Genomic DNA, 21,020 nt, shown 5'->3' with positions numbered 1-21,020 from the left:
CACATACAATAGTGTAATTAGTATGTTATATGTTGATGCCATTTAATACAGTGCTTCCATTCCTTACCTGATCCCAGCTAATCTCTTTCAGCTCCTTAGATGCAGCAGATGGACAGGAGAGAGAGAGACATGGGCAGAAAGAGCGAGAGAACAGAGGCAGAGCAGGATAGGGGGAGCAGGCAAGACAGACGGATGGAGGAAAAGCAGAGGGAGGAGGGGAGAAGACAGTAAACAGGAAGGAGAAGACAAAGGGAGGAACAGTGTGTTAGTGAACGGGTCATTAGTGTGAAGCAGTTTAGTGAACGGGTCATTAGTGTGAAGCAGTTTACACTGAAACAGAAACTAGAGGGAGAGAAGAAGATGCTCAACACCAAGACCTAGTAGTCCCACAAACTCAGAAAGAGAGAGAGAGAGAGAGAGAGAGAGAGAGAGAGAGAGAGAGAGAGAGAGAGAGAGAGAAAGAGTTTAACTCCTAACTGAGCAGTATAAGTTATAACTGTAGAGCAATATATATTTACAGTGCATTCGGAAAGTAGTCAGACCCCTTGACCTTTTCCACATTTTGTTATGTTACAGAGTTATTCTAAAATGTATTAAAATGTTTTTTCCCTCATCAATCTACACACAGTACCCCATAATGACAAATCAAAACAGGTTTTTAGAAATGTTTGCAAATGTATTACAAATAAAAAACTGAAATATGACATTTACATAAGTATTCAGACACTTTTGGCAGCGATTACAGCCTCAAGTCTTCATGGGTATGACGCAACAAGCTTGGCACACCTGTATTTGGGGAGTTTCTCACATTCTTCTCTGGCTGGGCCACTCAAAGACATTCAGAGACTTGTCTCGAAGCCACTCCTGCATTGTCTAGGCTGTGTGCTTAGGGTTGTTATCCTGTTGAAAGGTGAACCTTCACCCCAGTCTGATGTCCTGAGCGCTCTGGTGCAGGTCTTCATCAAGGATCTCTGTACTTTGCTCTGTTCATCTTTCCCTCGATCCTGACTAGTCTCCCAGTCCCTGCTGCTGAAAAACATCCCCACAGCATGATGCTGCCACCACCATGCTTCACAGTAGGGATGGTGCCAGGTTTCTTCTAGACGTGATGCTTGGCATTCAGGCCAAAGAGTTCAATCTTGGTTTCATCAGACCAGATAATCTTGTTTCTCCTGGTCTGAAAGTCCTTTAGGTGCCTTTTGGCAAACACCAAGCAGGCTGTCATGTGCATTTTACTGAGGAGTGGCTTCCGTCTGGCCACTCTACCATAAAGGCCTGATTGGTGGAGTGCTGCAGAGATGGCTGCCCTTCTGGAAGATTCTCCCATCTCCACAGAGGAACTCTGGAGCTCTGTCAGAGTGACCATTGCTCAGTTTGGTCAGGCAGCCAACTCTAGGAAGAGTCTTGGTAGTTCCAAACTTCTTCCATTTAATAATGATGGAGGCCACTGTGGTCTTGGGGACCTTCAATGCTGCAGAAATGTTTTGGTACCCTTCCCCAGATCTGTGCCTCGACACAATCCTGTCTCTGAGCTCTACAGACAATTCCTTCGACCTCATGGCTTGGTTTTTGCTCTGACATGCACTGTCAAATGTGGGACCTTATATAGACAAGTGTGCCTTTCCAAATCATTTACATGTCCAATTAATTTAAATTTACCACAGGTGGACTCCTATCAAGTTGTAGAAACATCTCAAGGATGATCAATGGAAACAGGATGCACCTGAGCTCAATTTCAAGTGTCATAGCAAAGGGTCTGAATACTATTTATGTAAATAAGGTATTTCAGTTTTTTATTTTTAATACATTTACAAACATTTCTAATGGCTTGTTTTCGATTGCCATTATGGGGTATTGTGTGTAGATTGATGAGGAAAAATAATAATTTAATCCATTTTAGAATAAGGCTGTAATTTAACAAAATGTGGAAAAAGTGAAGGGGTCTGAATACTTTCCGATTGCACTGTAGATCACAGGAGGCTGCTGAGGGGAGGACGTCTCATAATAATGTCTGGAATGGAGTGAATGGAATGGTATCAATCACATGGAAACATGATGTGTTTGATCCCATTCCACTCATTGCTTTCCAGCCATTACTATGAGCCCGTCCTCCTCAATTAAGGTGCCACCAACCTCCTTTGACATACGTCAATGTTAGATGAACGTCAGTGTTAAATGTCTAGAGAATGTTGAGACATTAACATAACAGGACATACTTACCGGTTTGGTGGCTGCGTTTAACGACTCCATCTCAGCATGGGTCATCCACACGTTACTGGTCGACTGTGGTCACAAGACAGGAGAGAAAGAAAACAAAACTCAAATGTTTGTGTGTTGATGAGTCTGCTGTGAATGCATGTAACATTTTTATGTTAATCTCTACACATAATGTAAATGTGCATATACAGGTAACTGCCAAAATAATGGAACTACTTCAGTAAATGAGGGACACAAAGTATATTGAAAGCAGGTGCTACCACACAGGTGTGGTTCCTGAGTTAATTAAGCAATCACCATCCCATCAGGCTTAGGGTCATGTATAAAAATGTTGGGCAGGCCATTATTTTGGCTACCATTGCTATGCCCCCATAGGATGACAATGCACCCATCCACCGGGCACGAGTGGTCACCGAATAGTTTGATCAGCATGAAAACAATGTAAACCATATACCATGGCCGTCTCAGTCACCAGATCTCAACCCAATTGAACACTTATGGAAGATTCTGGAGTGGTGCCTGAAACAGCATTTTCTACCACCATCAACAAAACACCAAATAATGGAATTTCTCATAGAAGAATGGTGTCACATCTCTCCAATAGAGTTCCAGACACTTGTAGACTGTGTCAAGTTGCATTGAAGCTGTTCTGGTGGCTCATGGTGGCCCAACACCCTATTAAGACACTTTATGTTGACATTTCCTTAATTTTGGCAGTTACCTGTACATATATGTGTGTATATCAATATAGTTTAATGTGTACCCCTATAATTGTGTCTACATGGTTTGTGTTCTGTGAGTGTGTACTAGTGAGACTACTAACAGAGCGATTGCTGGCCGGGGCAGATGGGCTGGTAAGGGACACCATCTCCTGGATGGCCAGTCTCAGTTTGAGGCGGTGCAGGGGGTTACTGATGCCAATCTCCCTCTGGATCTCTGTGTCGGACAGGTTGGCCATGATGGCGCCACTCTTCACGTTGGCACGACAGGCTGCCACGTACCATGCTGGCATTCCCACCCACAGCTGGAGTGGAGAGGGAAAGAGGTGAGCAAGAAACAGATTGGCTAGAATGTAGTGATCGTGAGGGTTTATATGGCTATAAAGGTTTCCCATCTATCTATCAAACATCTATGATTACCTCTAGCCAGGAGACCACAGTGGGTCCATCCCAGGATGCAAAGGGAAGACCCTGACGACACGCCTCCTCCAGCAGCTCATGTCTGGGAGAGAGAGACCGGGGGAAACAGAGGTTGACTAAGCATAAAACGAAAAGTGCTTTCTGAAAGAGTGGAAGAAAAGCAGTGGAACAGAGAGTGGAAAGAGAAATGACTTCAGGAGAGAAATGAATCGGAGGGTGATATTCCCTGAGACCCACTTCCTTTTGCTGCGGCGGTTGTCAACAGTTCCTGTCATGCTTCCCTTGGTCAGTCCCATAGAATCCCCAGTACCCAGGTCCTCAGAAGGCGTAGAGGCTGAGAGACACAGGGGTCATGGGTTACAAAGACTACAAATATCGGTGTCAACACCAGGTGGACTTTGACCTGTTGCAGTTGAAACACATTTAAAGTCATGGACTATGACCTGTTGCAGTTGAAACACATTTAAAGTCATGGACTATGACCTGTTGCAGTTGAAACACATTTAAAGTCATGGACTATGACCTGTTGCAGTTGAAACACATTTAAAGTCATGGACTATGACCTGTTGCAGTTGAAACACATTTAAAGTCATGGACTATGACCTGTTGCAGTTGAAACACATTTAAAGTCATGGACTATGACCTGTTGCAGTTGAAACACATTTAAAGTCATGGACTATGACCTGTTGCAGTTGAAACACATTTAAAGTCATGGACTATGACCTGTTGCAGTTGAAACACATTTAAAGTCATGGACTATGACCTGTTGCAGTTGAAACACATTTAAAGTCATGGACTATGACCTGTTGCAGTTGAAACACATTTAAAGTCATGGACTATGACCTGTTGCAGTTGAAACACATTTAAAGTCATGGACTATGACCTGTTGCAGTTGAAACACATTTAAAGTCATGGACTATGACCTGTTGCAGTTGAAACACATTTAAAGTCATGGACTATGACCTGTTGCAGTTGAAACACATTTAAAGTCATGGACTATGACCTGTTGCAGTTGAAACACATTTAAAGTCATGGACTATGACCTGTTGCAGTTGAAACACATTTAAAGTCATGGACTTTGACCTGTTGCAGTTGAAACACATTTAAAGTCATGGACTATGACCTGTTGCAGTTGAAACACATTTAAAGTCATGGACTTTGACCTGTTGCAGTTGAAACACATTTAAAGTCATGGACTATGTCGCTTTTCGAGTATAATTTCAATTCTCTCTCACCCAGAGAGGCAGACTCTCGCCCAGACGGGCCCATCCTTCCCTTTTCCTTCTTCCCAAAAAGGCGGCCGATGGAAGACTTGATGCTTTTCTTTTTACTGGCTTTGTGGAGAGAGTCCTGACTGCTGTTGGAACTGCTGCCATCTGCTGACAGACTAAGAGACAGAAGAGACAGATGGAATAAGAGAAACAGGGAAGGACCGAATCATGTGAGCACTACAGGGTTTCCTCGATGATGATTGGCTGTCATACCTGCGGAATTCCCTGGGGTCGTCCATCATGGCCCCTGGGTGGGTGAGGGTCATCCTGTCTAGTCGCAGCGCTCGGGGGGTGGGTGGAGGGGTGGGGTCAAGAAGGGCAAGGGACCGATCATCCTCTTTGTTGTTCTGGAGGGTAAAGTTGGAACACATTTAGGGGCCTTATACAGTATGTATACTGTACGCACGCATGTACACACATGCATGTACACACACCACAGGAGGTTGGTGATTAATTGGGGAGGATGAGCTTGAGGTAATGGCTGGAGTGGAATGAGTGGAATGATATCAAATACTTCCAAGCATGGTTTCCATGTAGAAAAAGGAGGAATGGTACAGGTACACAATAGTAGATTTTGGTAGACAGAAGGTGCTCTTTGGTAAAACGTGTAAATGGGTCATCAAAAAGAAAGGAGGACCAAGACACTCTTCATATAATTCATTAAAATGCCTTTATTTGTATGGCATGTTCAATGGAAACAAAGTTTTAAAACTCTGGCGCGGTTCGGCTGCATGGCCTTCGTCAGGGAGTACAAAGAAATGATAATACATTGTCCTCTTTTCAACAGCTTTTTCCAATAAACCCTGATTTAAAGAGGGAGTAGTTACAGCATTTATTAGACAACACCTAGTAAGCAATACTAAACACATTAAAAAGTGAAATCCTGTAAATATGTTCTCAAAAATGTGTTTGTTTAATGCCATTTCAGTCACTCTGTTCCAGACATTATTATGAGCCGTCCTCCTCTTAGCAGCCTCCACTGACACACACAAAGACTCACACATTCCCAACACACCTACACACAGACAGAGCAGCTGTACCTGTCTATCTGTCTCGCGGTGAGGGGAGTGGGACAGGCGAGGGGTGGAGACCCCAGAACTGGGGGGAGAAGGGGAGGCCAGGGTGGAGGAGGTGAGGGATTGAGGGATGAAGCCGCGTCCCATACTGTCCCTCCCCAGGGAGGAGGGTGGGATGGGGGAACCGTCCAGAGCCACACTGCTAACCCTGCTCTCGATCTCCTCCGCCCGCAACTCTGTACTCTCCTTCTCTTCCTGGATCAGCCTGACAGAGAGAATGGGGGGGGAAGAAAGGGGGAGAGAGATAGACAGACAAACAGGTCGGAGAGAGAGAGGGTAAACAGAGTGAAAAGGGGAGAAGAGGGAAAGACGGGAGATTTAGGAGCATGTCAGACGGAAGACCAATGAATGTTGGTCTTGAATGAGAAAATGAAAAGAAACCTCAGATGAATCTTCTCCACCTGCATTTGACCTAAACTCCTTGTACACAATCACAGCACCTCTCTACCTGCATCCCTTCCTCCACCTCCCTTACTTGATCTCCTTGTTGATTGCCTCTAGTTGTTCCTGCAGCATGATGGCCAGTGTCTGGACATCAGTCTGCCCGCTGGGAGACAGCAGCTCCGAGCCAAACAGTGTCTCTCTGTCGTCCTCATCGTCAGAGCAACCGTGGTCCACACCCCCCTCAAACCCAGTCCTCAGCAGCGCTGACCCACTGTCCCAGTCCCCGTACTGCACACATACACATACGCACAAACACACATGCAAGCATGCTTATGACCATGTCAACTATATCAATGTGCCTATATCATTATCAATATTAGACACGTCAAAGGTGATCATGTGATCATGTAACCTCTGACCTTGCTGGTGTCCTCCCGGGCTGTGCTCCAGCGCCCGCGATGAGTCCGCCTGACCACGGCCACTGTGTTGGAGTTACCGTAGTGATCCAGGTGAGCGGTGGAGCCCGTGGGGAGGGAGCCTCCCCCATGGGAGTACCTCAGCTCCAGAGCACTGCCTGGGAGAGACCTGAGAGAGGTAGGGAGGGAGAGAGGGAGAGGGAGAGGGAGGGAGAGAGGGAGATGGAGAGGGAGAGAGAGAGAGAGAGAGAGAGAGAGAGAGAGAGAGAGAGAGAACAGAGAGAGAAACAGAGAGAAACAGAGAGAGAAACAGAGAGAGAAACAGAGAGAGAAACAGAGAGAGAAACAGAGAGAGAAACAGAGAGAGAGGGAGAAGAGAAAAATAGACTGATATAGACAGTGAGTGGGAGAGATAATTGGAATGTACATTCATCCAGCCTCTCTGCTCCATATGTACAGGCCACACCTGAACCTATACTGAGAGTAGGAGAGAGAGGTTATAGGAAGCACATAACACTGCAAACCACTTATACTACTTGGTTACAATACTGCCAGCCACATTCATAGGCAGCAGCTGTATGAGGTGTGTTGGAGGTGTGGAGGTTGATGTGAGGAGTTGAGGAAGGGACCTGGAATAGCAGGACCCGCCGGGTCTCAGTCTGAGCTGGTCCAACTCCAGCTGAATCCTCTCCAGCTCGGCTATCAGCTGGTCCTGAAACAGGGAAAGAAAGAGAGAATAAGTTAATACAATTGAAATATTTAATTATAGTATGTGAAAATGTAATTATCTCCTTCTGTAGCTCAGTTGGTAGAGCATGGCGCTTGTAACGCCAGTGGGTTCGATCCCCGGGACCACCCATACGTAGAATGTATGCACACATGACTGTAAGTCGCTTTGGATAAAAGCGTCTGCTAAATGGCATATATTATATATTATTATTATCTTGATATACCTTGTTTGCTAGAAGGTCGTCCTGGATCTTCTTCATGTTAGAAAGTTCCTCAGAGAGAGCATTCTGAAAGGATCACCATTAAAAGAAAACTTTATTAGGTCTACTGCATAACAACAACATATCTGTAATTACACATTATCAATGCCATGAGGTCCGAACTGTATTCCAGAGTAGCTGTTTAGAGCCAGAGTGGGTTTAATATTGAAGTGACAACAGTCTTGAATAGAAACTGGATGAAGACGATTGTGTTGACTGTTTTGAGTGGGAACTCAGGTGTGTGTGAAATGAAGGGGTATGGGTTTTAGTTGAAGTGTTGACTGTTTTGAGTGGGAACTATGCTAAGTGTGAAGAGGTGTGAGAGGGTGTGAGTGGGCTGGTAAGTAGTACCTTGTCCTCCAGAGCAGCCATCCTCTCCTTGAGATGGAGCTGAAGCCTTTCGTTAGACTCAGACAGCAGCTTGTCCACCGTGTCAGACAGACGCTTGTTGTGTTCATCATTCATCCTCTCCCTCTGCCTCGCCTAGGGAAAGGAGAGGGAGAGAGAGAGAGAGGGTGAGGGTGAGGGTGAGGGAGAGAGAGAGAGGGAGAGGGAGAGGGAGAGGGAGAGGGTGAGGGTGAGGAGAGAGAGAGAGAGAGAGAGGGTGAGGGTGAGGGTGAGGGAGAGAGAGGGAGAGGGTGAGGGAGAGAGAGAGAGAGAGAGAGAGAGAGAGAGAGAGAGAGAGAGAGAGAGAGAGAGAGGGTGAGGGTGAGGGAGAGAGAGAGAGAGAGAGGGTGAGGGTGAGGGTGAGAGAGAGAGAGAGAGAGAGAGAGAGAGAGAGAGAGAGAGAGAGAGAGAGAGAGAGAGAGAGGGAGAGGGTGAGGGTGAGGGAGAGAGAGAAAGAGAAAGAGAAAGAGAGAGGGAGAGGGAGAGAGAGAGGAGAGGGAGAGGGTGAGGGTGAGGGTGAGAGAGAGAGAAAGAGAAAGAGAGAGAGAGAGGGTGAGGGTGAGAGAGAGAGAGAGAAAGAGAGGGAGAGAGAGAGAGAGAGAGAGGGAGGGAAAGAGAGAGGGAGAGGGAGAGGGAGAGAGAGAGAGAGAGAGAGAGAGAGAGAGAGAGAGAGAGAGAGAGAGAGAGAGAGAGAGAGAGAGAGAAAGAGAAAGAGAAAGAGAAAGAGAAAGAGAAAGAGAAAGAGAAAGAGAAAAGAGAGAGATTAGGGAGCTAAATAGTGAGGTATTTTCATGTCTGTTATTGTTTCTACTGTTGATCCTGTTGCCATCTTGGACAAGGCTTCTCCAGTTGGGAAACTCTGTGTGCCTCCCTTGCCCTGAGGCAGGGAGAGAGTAAAATAGAAAATTGTAAGGACAGAGGGTGGGCGGATAGTTAACAGCAACCTTTCTGCTTGACTGAGTGAGAGAGAAGGAGATTGGGATCTGAATACAGACTGACAAATAGAGGGTTTAGAACATTAGTATGCCATTGTAGAGTAAAAAGTGATAAAGGAATGGTATGAAAGAGGGGGTGGAAGGGAGAAAAGGAAAAGGGAGAGCGAGCATGACTCACCCTCTGTAACTCCTGATTCTTCTCCTCTAGTTGCGCCTCCATCTGTCGCAGTCGCTCCTCAAAGTTACCATGACGCTCCTCAGCCTGTGATGCAAGAGGAGGAGGGTGGGGAGTCAAAACAGGCAGCATGTCAGAATGTTGATAGAACATAATTATGACTGGGTTACCCAACCTTGGGTTGGGTAAAACGTTTGATTTGAGTGATCTCCTGTCTGTGCAGATCATAGTCAAACACAGTAGGATGTTTTCTAGCATACACATTCACTTCTGATCTGTTTGCAGATGTCAGACAGTGGCGGTCAGTGCTGTTTAAGATTGAGTTTTTCATGAGCATGGCCTTATTTCTATTACAGCATATTGGATGACTGTCATTCATATTCCATTCACCCAGTTCAATGTAACAACGATAGGTTTAGGCTACTACAGGATAATCAAATTTGACCTATAACCTCATGAGGTTGCTACAACTTAGCCTATGAATGAAAGTTTACAACGTAGGTGCACACAGGTCGAGAGAAAATGTTGAGGTGGCAGACAGTGACACATGGACAGACAGTGACACATTCAATACCGCCTTCCACACTCTTGCCTGCATCTAGCTGATATAGGGTGTAATCATTAGTCCAACAGGTGCAAACAAGAGTTTCTATTGAAAAAATTCAGGTATGTTAAATTTGCTTCCGTTTAAGAAACATTTCCCAACAGAATCGGCTGAATGAATACACTTCTGAGCACGCGTAAACACAGTTCACTTTCATAGCAGCCACTTTGTATTCCTTCTTGCATCCATGCGCTCTCCTCCTCTCACCTTGTCCCCCCCTATGTGACCAGGTGAAAAAAACTTTCCAAGCCAAACCATATCATAACCACTACTCATAGCCTACATGTTGTCACCATATTAGCTAAAGTAACATCATAGTCAACATAGCTAATACAACTAACACAATCATGAAGTAACATTACACTGGCGGGCCCCGATGGCAATAAATTAGTAAAAGTTTACCTTGACTTGGAAGAGTTCCAGTGTTATGTTGGATAGTCATAGCCAGCTAGCTAACATAGCATCCCTCTGTTTGAGCAGGGTGTTTGAGTAGGCTAAACTAGCTAGCTGCATTTGCTAGCTAAGTAAGTGAAACTGAAAGTGGAATAAATTAATTTGTTCAAAACTGTTCAACTATTGTCTTTCTCTCTCTTTGAGTCAGCTATCATGCAGTATTTTTCTGTTACCCAAAATAAATTACTCACCACATGTATGCACTGCAGTGCTAGCTAGCTGTAGCTTATACTTTCAGTACTAGATTCATTCTCTGATCCTTTGATTGGGTGGACAACATGTCAGTTCATGCTGCAAGAGCTCTGATAGGTTGGAGGACGTCCTCCAGAAGTTGTCATAATTACTGTGTAAGTCTATGGAAGGGGGTGAGAACCATTTTGGGGGTATTGTATTGTACCCAGAGGAGAATAGAAGCTAGTTGTCCCCCAGATACACCATGGTTCTACATTACAGAGTGATGTTATTGCAAAATAGTGGGTTTTAATAAATTATTTGGTGACGTGATTATATTTAGTATAGTTTTATCTGAAAAGGATAACTTAAATGTTTTACAATTTTTTATTTTTTTATGAAATTCACTGAGGAGGATGGTGCTCCCCTTCCTCCTCTGAGGAGCCTCCACTAATGTCAGTGTACATGAATATGATTTGGAGTGACATTTCAGGCATCTTGCCTCAACAAGTACTACATAATTGGTTCTTTAGGGTTATGCTGATGATTGAGATATTTACATCTCCTTGACAATCATGTTTGTTATAAATTACAGTTTTATGATACAAGCAATGAATTATCATACAGCTCTTGACATGTTCTGTACCTGAGGCTGAACTACAATGTGAACAATATGAATAGTGTGATGAATAGTGTGATGAAGCAGCATTCATTATCATGCAGGGCTCGTAGCAGCTATTTATTTATTTCAGATTTTCATTTGATTTGAGCGTTCTGTCAATTTTACACACAAATGCACACACACACACACACACACACACACACACACACACACACACACACACACACACACACACACACACACACACACACACACACACACACACACACACACACACACACACGCACACACACAGGTAGTGGAGGTGGTGTACCTTGTTGAGTGCAGCCACTCTCTGGGCGAGCTGGGCCTCTATCTCAGGCAGCGTCTCGGCCCTCTGCAGGGTCTGCTGCAGCTTCTGCTTGGCATCGTCTAGACGCTCCTGGAGCTGCCTGTTCTTCTCCTCACTCTGCAGGAGTGGAGGAGGACGAGGAGGAGGAAGAGGGAGAGGTAAGATGATGAGGAAGAGAAGGAGAAGGAATTGACCCTCACAGTCAGTAACAAAAATCATTCTTAACCCTGAACGCAAAATGCAGAGCTTTTATCATTGCTAAACTACCAAACCTCTCCACTAACAGAAACAACCAGGAGAAAGCAGGTCGCTTCACCCACCTGCCTGTAGAGGGAGTCTTTACTGGCCAGGTCATTCTCCAGCCTGTCTTTAATGTCGTGGAGAGACGTCGCCTCCCTCTGGGCACTTAGGTACCTGCAGGCACACAGCACAATGACATACAGCAGACACATCTTGAAGGCAATGTCGTACAACTGAACACAACAGACACAATTGCCTATGGCAAAAGACATTCCCTGGTGTATTCAGGGGGGGTGGATAGACAGTTGTATTTACCTGCGTTCTAAAGTAGTTATTCTCTCCTCCATGTCCTCTCTCTGACAAAGAGCCTGAGAGAGGAGAAAGGGGGAGGGACAGACAGAGGAAAAGAGAGAAATAGAAAGAGGGAGAAAAACATAAAAGTCGGATATGATCAAAGAGACTTGGCGCTACTGGCTAAACCACTAGAACTGTAGCTGAAGTATGATAATGGTTAGTAGAAGGAAGTTGTTGACAGAGGAAACACGTCTCTGCCAAGTGACAGATGTTATTGCACAAGTCCTGGAGGAGGGGGAGGAGGAGGGAAGAAGGAGGAGGGAAAAAGGAGGAGGAGGGAAGAAAGAGGAGGGAAGAAGGAGGAGGGAAAAAGGAGGAGGAGGGGAAAAGGAGGAGGGAAAAAGGAGGAGGATGGAAGAAGGAGGAGGAGGGAAGAAGGAGGAGGGAAAAAGGAGGAGGAGGGAAGAAGGAAGAGGGAAAAAGGAGGAGGGAAGAAGGAGGAGGGAAGAAGGAGGAGGTGGGAAGAAGGAGGAGGAAGGAAGAAGGAGGAGGGAAGAAGGAGGAGGAGGAATAGGAGGGAGAGGAGGAGGGAGGAGGAGGTAGGGGGTGTGGTGACTGGGTGGCTCTGGGACCACTTGCCCCAAAATTCCTCCCAGTCCCAAGCCACCAATCAGCTGTGTGAGTGACAGCACCAGCTTCTATCCACGTGCTTGCCTGTTTACTAGTGATACTGTCGCCATGGCAACAGGGCAAGTCTCACACATACAGTACAGTACAGTAGCAGTTATTGCTGCCAAGTAGGAAAATGGCTCTGTTGCCACAGGAAACTGTTACATTTCTCTAATAGAGTAGGGAAAACAGACACACATTTCTCTCTAGCGCAATGAGATGCTGACACACGCGCATATTTTCAACCAATTGGGAAGTAGAGCTCACCTCCTTCACATCCCTCTGCAGTTTCTGATTGGCTTCCTCTGACTTGGTCACCTCCCTCCTAGCTGCAGTCAACTGTTCCTCGATCTCCCCAACCTGGAGGGTGACATAATAGTTACACACAAGAAGCCACCATTTGGGTCAGTATCACATCTATGAAAGTCATATTCCTTATAACACATGCATGTCTGGTGTATGTATGACTCAAACTGTTAGTTCTCTCTATTTGTCAGTCACCTGTCTGCACATGAGGGCCAGTCTTTCTTTCAGCTGGGCCAGCTCTGCTCTCTGTCGCTCTATCTCTGTTTCTCTCTGTCTCTCTCTGTCAATCTCTCCATCCTCCAGGATGGAGGAGGGTCCATTGGGCAGCCGCTGTGAGAGGAAGAAGGAGAGGAAAACGACAAGGAAAAGACAACATCATGTAAAGATGGAAATGTGATGTGACTCCTTAAACTCCAAGCAAACTATGCAGCACATGAGACACTAATACTTCAACATTTACTTCAGCCAATACAACATAAATCCCCTCACCTCTTTCCCATTTTCTAAGCCTTGTTGGCGTCTTTTGATTTGGTCTCGTAGAGAATGGCACTAGGTTGAGATGGAGAACAGAAAGGTTTAGAAAAGATGCTTTATCTGCAGACAGAGGAAAAGGAGAACGAGCAGAGGAGGATAACTCACCTCATTTGAGGAGGACTCCAGCTCTTCCTCTAAAACAGTCACTCGCTCCAGAGCCACACGTAACCTCTCTCGCACCTAAGGAGGTCCCAGACAGACAGAGGGGGAGAGAAAGACGAGATAGTGGGAAGGGAGAAAGAGAGTGGGAGTGAAGGGGAGAGAGAGAGGTGGATGTTAGTACAGAAGGTTAAGAATAAATCCTGTGGAGCCAGCCCACTCACTCCTCCATTTAGCACCCAGACTGACCTTCTTGTCCAGCCCTTTACCACACACACACACACACACACACACACACACACACACACACACACACACACACACACACACACACACACACACACACACACACACACACACACACACACACACACACACACACACACACACACACACACACACACACACACACCTTCTCGTCCAGGGCTTTGTGGTGTTCGAACAGGGACTTGAGGGCCTTGAGGACCTCCACCTCGCTGGAGACCCCGGCAGGAGACTGGGCCTGCCTCTTCACCACTGTCATCCTCAGACTGCGCTCATGACGAGACACAAGGCACTCCAGATGCTCCAGCAGCAGCTGGACACACAGAGAGCAGGGGCCACTTGGAATAAGGATTTGATCTACATGACAACAGAATTTCAGCATGCTTATAGGGAAGGACACTCAACAAGCACAACACTTACACAAATGACTGATGACTGGCTGAGAGAAATTGATGATAAAAATATTGTGGGGGCTGTCTTGTTAGACTTCAGTGCAGCTTTTGACATTATCGATCATAGTCTGCTGCTGAAAAAACATATGTGTTATGGCTTTACACCCCCTGCTATAATGTGGATAACAAGTTACTTGTCTAACAGAACACAGAGGCTGTTCTTTAATGGAAGCCTCTCAAATATAATCCAGTTAGAATCAGGAATTCCCCAGGGTTTTCTATTTTGACTAACGACATGCCACTGACTTTGAGTAAAGCCAGAGTGTCTATGTATGCGGATGACTCAACACTCAACACGTCAGCTACTACAGCAACTGAAATGACTGCAACACTCAACAAAGAGCTGAACCTAAACTAAATCTTGTAATAAATAATATGGAAATTGAGCAAGTTGAGATGACCAAACTGTTTGGAGTAACCCTAGATTGTAAACTGTCATGGTCAAAACAAATTGATGCAGTAGTAGCTAAGATGGGAAGAAGTCGGTCTATAATAAAGCGATGCTCTGCCTTCTTAACAACACTATCAACAAGGCAGGACCTACAGGCCCTAGTTTCTACCTTCTTAACAACACTATCAACAAGGCAGGTCCTACAGGCCCTAGTTTCTGCCTTCTTAACAACACTATCAACAAGGCAGGACCTACAGGCCCTAGTTTATACCTTCTTAACAACACTATCAACAAGGCAGGTCCTACAGGCCCTAGTTCTACCTTCTTAACAACACTATCAACAAGGCAGGACCTACAGGCCCAAGTTTCTGCCTTCTTAACAACACTATCAACAAGGCAGGACCTACAGGCCCTAGTTTCTACCTTCTTAACAACACTATCAACAAGGCAGGACCTAAAAGGCCTAGTTTCTACCTTCTTCACAACACTATCAACAAGGCAGGACCTACAGGCCCAAGTTTCTGCCTTCTTAACAACACTATAAACAAGGCAGGTCCTACAGACCCTAGTTTCTACCTTCTTAACAACACTATCAACAAGGCAGGACCTACAGGCCCTAGTTTCTACCTTCTTAACAACACTATCAACAGGGCAGGACCTACAGTCCCTAGTTTCTACCTTCTTAACAACACTATCAACAAGGCAGGTCCTACAGGCCCTAGTTTCGACCTTCTTAACAACACTATCAACAAGGCAGGTCATACAGGCCCTAGTTTTGTCTCACCTTGACTATTGTTCAGTCGTGTGGTCAGGTGCCACAAAAAAGGACTTAGGAAAATTGCAATAGGCTCAGAACAGGGCAGCACGGCTGACCCTTGGATGTACACAGAGAGCTAATATGAATAATATGCATGTCAATCTCTCCTGGCTGAAAGTGGAGGAGAGATTGACTTCATCACTACTTTTATTTATGAGAGGTATTGACATATTGGTTGCACCGAGCTGTCAGACTAACCCGTGTGTTGTTCCTCTCTGCCTTGAGTTCTGCTATCTCCTCCTCTCTCTCCAGCAGCTGCTCCCGGCAGACATTCAGCTCTTTGGTCAGCACTGCAAACTCCTGCAGAGACACAAGGGGGCGACGTTACTCACAATACACTGTGTGTAGCCATAAGCATATACAGCATAATAGCACACATACATACAGCACAATTACAAACAGTTCAAAAATTAAGCACAAAAACATTTAAACGAGAAAAAAATAAAGATTTAAATTACAGACCTGTGACACACTGGTGTCACACATACACACACAGTGGAGGCTGGTGGGAGGAGCTATAGGAGGACAGGCTCATTGTAATGGCTAGAATGGGATGAATAGAAGGGGATAACACACAAAGATATGGAAAACACGTTTGACCCCATTCCAAGCCTTCCAATCCAGCCATTACAATGAGCCCATCCTCCTATAGCTCCTCCCAACAGCCTCCAATGTGTGTGTATGTGTGACACCACTGTGTCTATAGTATGACGTTGAGTTTCCAACTACGTATATCTGGGAGCAGATAATGTCTATGTTCCTGACCTGGGTGCCTCATAACACTCCAGTGAACACCTCATGGCCATTCCTCATGGCCATGGCGGGGCCAGCCACGTCACGCAGGGGGTGCGTCACCTGAGTGGGTTGATTCACTGTTGTGGTCATCCTGTCTGGGTTGGCACCCCCCCTTGGGTTGTGCCGTGGCGGAGATCTTTGTGGGCTATACTCAGCCTTGTCTCAGGATGGTAAGTTGGTGGTTGAAGATATCCCTCTAGTGGTGTGGGGGCTGTGCTTTGGCAAAGTGGGTGGGGTTATATCCTTCCTGTTTGGCCATGTCCGGGGGTGTCCTCGGTTGGGGCCACAGTGTCTCCTGACCCCTCCTGTCTCAGCCTCCAGTATTTATGCTGCAGTAGTTTGTGTCGGGGGGCTAGGGTCAGTTTGTTATATCTGGAGTACTTCTCCTGTCCTATTCGGTGTCCTGTGTGAATCTAAGTGTGCGTTCTCTAATTCTCTCCTTCTTTCTTTCTCTCTCTTGGAGGACCTGAGCCCTAGGACCATGCCCCAGGACTACCTGACATGATGACTCCTTGCTGTCCCCAGTCCACCTGGCCATGCTGCTGCTCCAGTTTCAACTGTTCTGCCTTACTATTATTTGACCATGCTGGTCATTTATGAACATTTGAACATCTTGGCCATGTTCTGTTATAATCTCCACCCGGCACAGCCAGAAGAGGACTGGCCACCCCACATATGCTCTCTCTAATTCTCTCTTTCTTTCTCTCTCTCTGAGGACCTGAGCCCAAGGACCGTGCCCCAGGACTACCTGACATGATGACTCCTTGCTGTCCCCAGTCAACCTGACTGTGCTGCTGCTCCAGTTTCAACTGTTCTGCCTTGTTATTATTCGACCATGCTGGTCATTTATGAACATTTGAACATCTTGGCCATGTTCTGTTATAATCTCCACCCGGCACAGCCAGAAGAGGACTGGCCACCCCACATAGCCTGGTTCCTCTCTAGGTTTCTTCCTAGGTTTTGGCCTTTCTAGGGAGTTTTTCCTAGCCACCGTGCTTCTACACCTGCATTGCTTGCTGTTTGGGGTTTTAGGCTGGGTTTCTGTACAGCACTTTGAGATATCAGCTGATGTACGAAGGGCTATATAAATACATTTGATTTGATTTTGATTTGTGTAGGCGAGGCTGACATATGGCCACATATGACACTGTACCATCCTCTGTCCTGACGGCCATCTTGGCTCAGATGGACTTTACCCGTGCGTGACCAAGCCGTGACACACATTCACTATCACAGTAAGGAAAGGCATGCAACCGCCCGTGTCCTGGAGCATGTGAAGACTGAATCATGGGCGTTTCCACAAGCCACTGGGAGGCATTGGTGCTCAGTCCATCTCTTCCAGTATATGGTGTAATTCTACATGCCCTGGAGCATTATAACATAACACTGTTGATTATTGTGTTCAGTGGACTGGTAGGAAGATTAGGGACTGGGCTGTCAGTGTGCACATCAGTGGTAACTACTGATAGAGGAGAAAAGAGAAAACGAAGACAGGGGGAAACGAGAAAAGGAAGACAGGGGAAAACGAGAAAAGGAAGACAGGGGAAAACGAGAAAAGGAAGACAGGGGAAAACGAGAAAAAAGAAGACAGGGGAAAACGAGAAAAGGAAGACAGGGGAAAACGAGAAAAGGAAGAGAGGGGAAAACGAGAAAAAACAAGACAGGGGGAAACGATAAAAAAGAGGACAGGGGAACACGAGAAAAGGAAGACAGGGGAAAACGAGAAAAAACAAGACAGGGGGAAACGGAAAAACAAGACAGGGGAAAACGAGAAAAGAAAGACAGGGGAAAACGAGAAAAGGAATACAGGGGAAAACGAGAAAAAAGAAGACAGGGGAAAACGAGAAAAGGAAGACAGGGGAAAACGAGAAAAGGAAGACAGGGGAAAACGAGAAAAAAGAAGACAGGGGGAAACGAGAAAAAAAGAAGACAGGGGAAAACAAGAAAAGAAAGACAGGGGAAAATGAGAAAAAAGAAGACAGGGGAAAACGAGAAAAGGAAGACAGGGGAAAACGAGAAAAAAGAAGACAGGGGGAAAACGAGAAAAAAGAAGACAGGGGAAAACGAGAAAAGGAAGACAGGGGAAAACGAGAAAAAAGAAGACAGGGGAAAACGAGAAAAGGAAGACAGGGGGAAACGAGAAAAGGAAGACAGGGGAAAATGAGAAAAGGAAGACAGGGGAAAACGAGAAAAAAGAAGACAGGGGAAAACGAGAAAAAAGAAAACAGGGGAAAATGAGAAAAGGAAGACAGGGGAAAACGAGAAAAAAGAAGACAGGGGAAAACGAGAAAAAAGAAAACAGGGGAAAATGAGAAAAGGAAGACAGGGGAAAACGAGAAAAAAAGAGACAGGGGAAAAAGAAGACAGGGGGAAACGAGAAAAAACAAGACAGGGGAAAACGAGAAAAAAGAACACAGGGGAAAACGAGAAAAAACAAGACAGGGGGAAACGGAGAAACAAGACAGGGGAAAACGAGAAAAGGAAGACAGGGGAAAACGAGAAAAGGAAGACAGGGGGAAACGAGAAAAGGAAGACAGGGGGAAACGAGAAAAACAAGACAGAGGAAAACAATAAAAGGAAGACGGGGAAACGAGAAAAGGAAGACAGGGGAAAACTAGAAAAACAAGACAGGGGAAAACAAGAAAAAACAAGACAGGGGAAAACAAGAAAAAACAAGACAGGGGAAAAAGAAGACAGAGGAAAAAGGAAAAAGAAGACAGGGGAAAACAAGAAAAAGAAGACAGGGGGAAAAGGAAAAAGAAGACGGGGAAAACGAGAAAAAGAAGAGAGTGGAAAACGAGAAAAGGAAGACAGGGGAAAACGAGAAAAAAGAAGACAGGGGTAAAAGGAAAAAGAAGACAGGGGAAAACAAGAAGAGGAAGACAGGGGAAAACGAGAAAAGGAAGACAGGGGAAAACGAGAAAAAAAGAGACAGGGGAAAAAGAGAAAAAGAAGACAGGGGAAAACGAGAAAAGGAAGACAGGGGAAAATGAGAAAAAAGAAGACAGGGGAAAACGAGAAAAGAAAGACAGGGGAAAACGAGAAAAGGAATACAGGGGAAAACGAGAAAAAGAAGACAGGGGAAAACGAGAAAAGGAAGACAGGGGAAAACGAGAAAAAAGAAGACAGGGGGAAACGAGAAAAAAGAAGACAGGGGAAAACGAGAAAAGGAAGACAGGGGAAAACGAGAAAAAAGAAGACAGGGGGAAACGAGAAAAAAGAAGACAGGGGAAAACGAGAAAAGGAAGACAGGGGAAAACGAGAAAAAAGAAGACAGGGGAAAACGAGAAAAGAAAGACAGGGGAAAACGAGAAAAGGAATACAGGGGAAAACGAGAAAAGGAATACAGGGGAAAACGAGAAAAGGAAGACAGGGGAAAACGAGAAAAGGAAGACAGGGGAAAACGAGAAAAGGAAGACAGGGGAAAACGAGAAAAAAGAAGACAGGGGGAAACGAGAAAAAAGAAGACAGGGGAAAACGAGAAAAGAAAGACAGGGGAAAACGAGAAAAAAGAAGACAGGGGAAAACGAGAAAAGGAAGACAGGGGAAAACGAGAAAAAAGAAGACGGGGGAAAACGAGAAAAAAGAAGACAGGGGAAAACGAGAAAAGGAAGACAGGCGAAAACGAGAAAAAAGAAGACAGGGGGAAAACGAGAAAAGGAAGACAGGGGGAAACGAGAAAAGGAAGACAGGGGGAAACGAGAAAAGGAATACAGGGGAAAATGAGAAAAGGAAGACAGGGGAAAACGAGAAAAAAGAAGACAGGGGAAAACGAGAAAAAAGAAAACAGGGGAAAATGAGAAAAGGAAGACAGGGGAAAACGAGAAAAAAAGAGACAGGGGAAAAAGAAGACAGGGGGAAACGAGAAAAAACAAGACAGGGGAAAACGAGAAAAAAGAACACAGGAGAAAACGAGAAAAAACAAGACAGGGGGAAACGGAAAAACAAGACAGGGGAAAACGAGAAAAGGAAGACAGGGGAAAACGAGAAAAGGAAGACAGGGGGAAACGAGAAAAGGAAGCCAGGGGAAAACGAGAAAAACAAGACAGAGGAAAACAATAAAAGGAAGACGGGGAAACAAGAAAAGGAAGACAGGGGAAAACGAGAAAAACAAGACAGGGGAAAACAAGAAAAAACAAGACAGGGGAAAAAGAAGACAGGGGAAAAAGGAAAAAGAAGACAGGGGAAAACGAGAAAAAGAAGACAGGGGGAAAAGGAAAAAGAAGACGGGGAAAACGAGAAAAAGAAGAGAGTGGAAAACGAGAAAAAGAAGACAGGGGAAAAAGAAGACAGGGGAAAAAGGAAAAAGAAGACAGGGGAAAACGAGAAAAAGAAGACAGGGGAAAACGAGAAAAGGAAGACAGGGGTCAAAGGAAAAAGAAGACAGGGGAAAACAAGAAGAGGAAGACAGGGGAAAACGAGAAAAGGAAGACAGGGGAAAAAGAGAAAAAAAGAGACAGGGGAAAAAGAGAAAAAGAAGACAGGGGAAAACGAGAAAAAAGAAGACAGGGGAAAACGAGAAAAGGAAGACAGGGGAAAACGAGAAAAAAGAAGACGGGGGAAAACGAGAAAAAAGAAGACAGGGGGAAAAGGAAAAAGAAGACGGGGAAAACGAGAAAAAGAAGAGAGTGGAAAACGAGAAAAGGAAGACAGGGGAAAACGAGAAAAAAGAAGACAGGGGTAAAAGGAAAAAGAAGACAGGGGAAAACAAGAAGAGGAAGACAGGGGAAAACGAGAAAAGGAAGACAGGGGAAAACGAGAAAAAAGAGACAGGGGAAAAAGAGAAAAAGAAGACAGGGGAAAACGAGAAAAGGAAGACAGGGGAAAATGAGAAAAAGAAGACAGGGGAAAACGAGAAAAGAAAGACAGGGGAAAACGAGAAAAGGAATACAGGGGAAAACGAGAAAAAAAAAAGACAGGGGAAAACGAGAAAAGGAAGACAGGGGAAAACGAGAAAAAAGAAGACAGGGGGAAACGAGAAAAAGAAGA

General features: G+C 45.3%; 1 pseudogene; it reads right to left on the bottom strand.

Annotated features, from left to right (window-relative positions):
• LOC124000197 overlaps nucleotides 1-21,020 on the bottom strand; it is a 69,971-nt pseudogene that overhangs the window by 31,943 nt on the left and 17,008 nt on the right.

Source organism: Oncorhynchus gorbuscha, linkage group LG16 (genome assembly GCF_021184085.1).
Source record: "Oncorhynchus gorbuscha isolate QuinsamMale2020 ecotype Even-year linkage group LG16, OgorEven_v1.0, whole genome shotgun sequence".
Taxonomy (NCBI): domain Eukaryota; kingdom Metazoa; phylum Chordata; class Actinopteri; order Salmoniformes; family Salmonidae; genus Oncorhynchus; species Oncorhynchus gorbuscha.
Note: the sequence above shows the minus strand (reverse complement) of the source record. Positions and strands in the feature narration are given on the sequence as shown.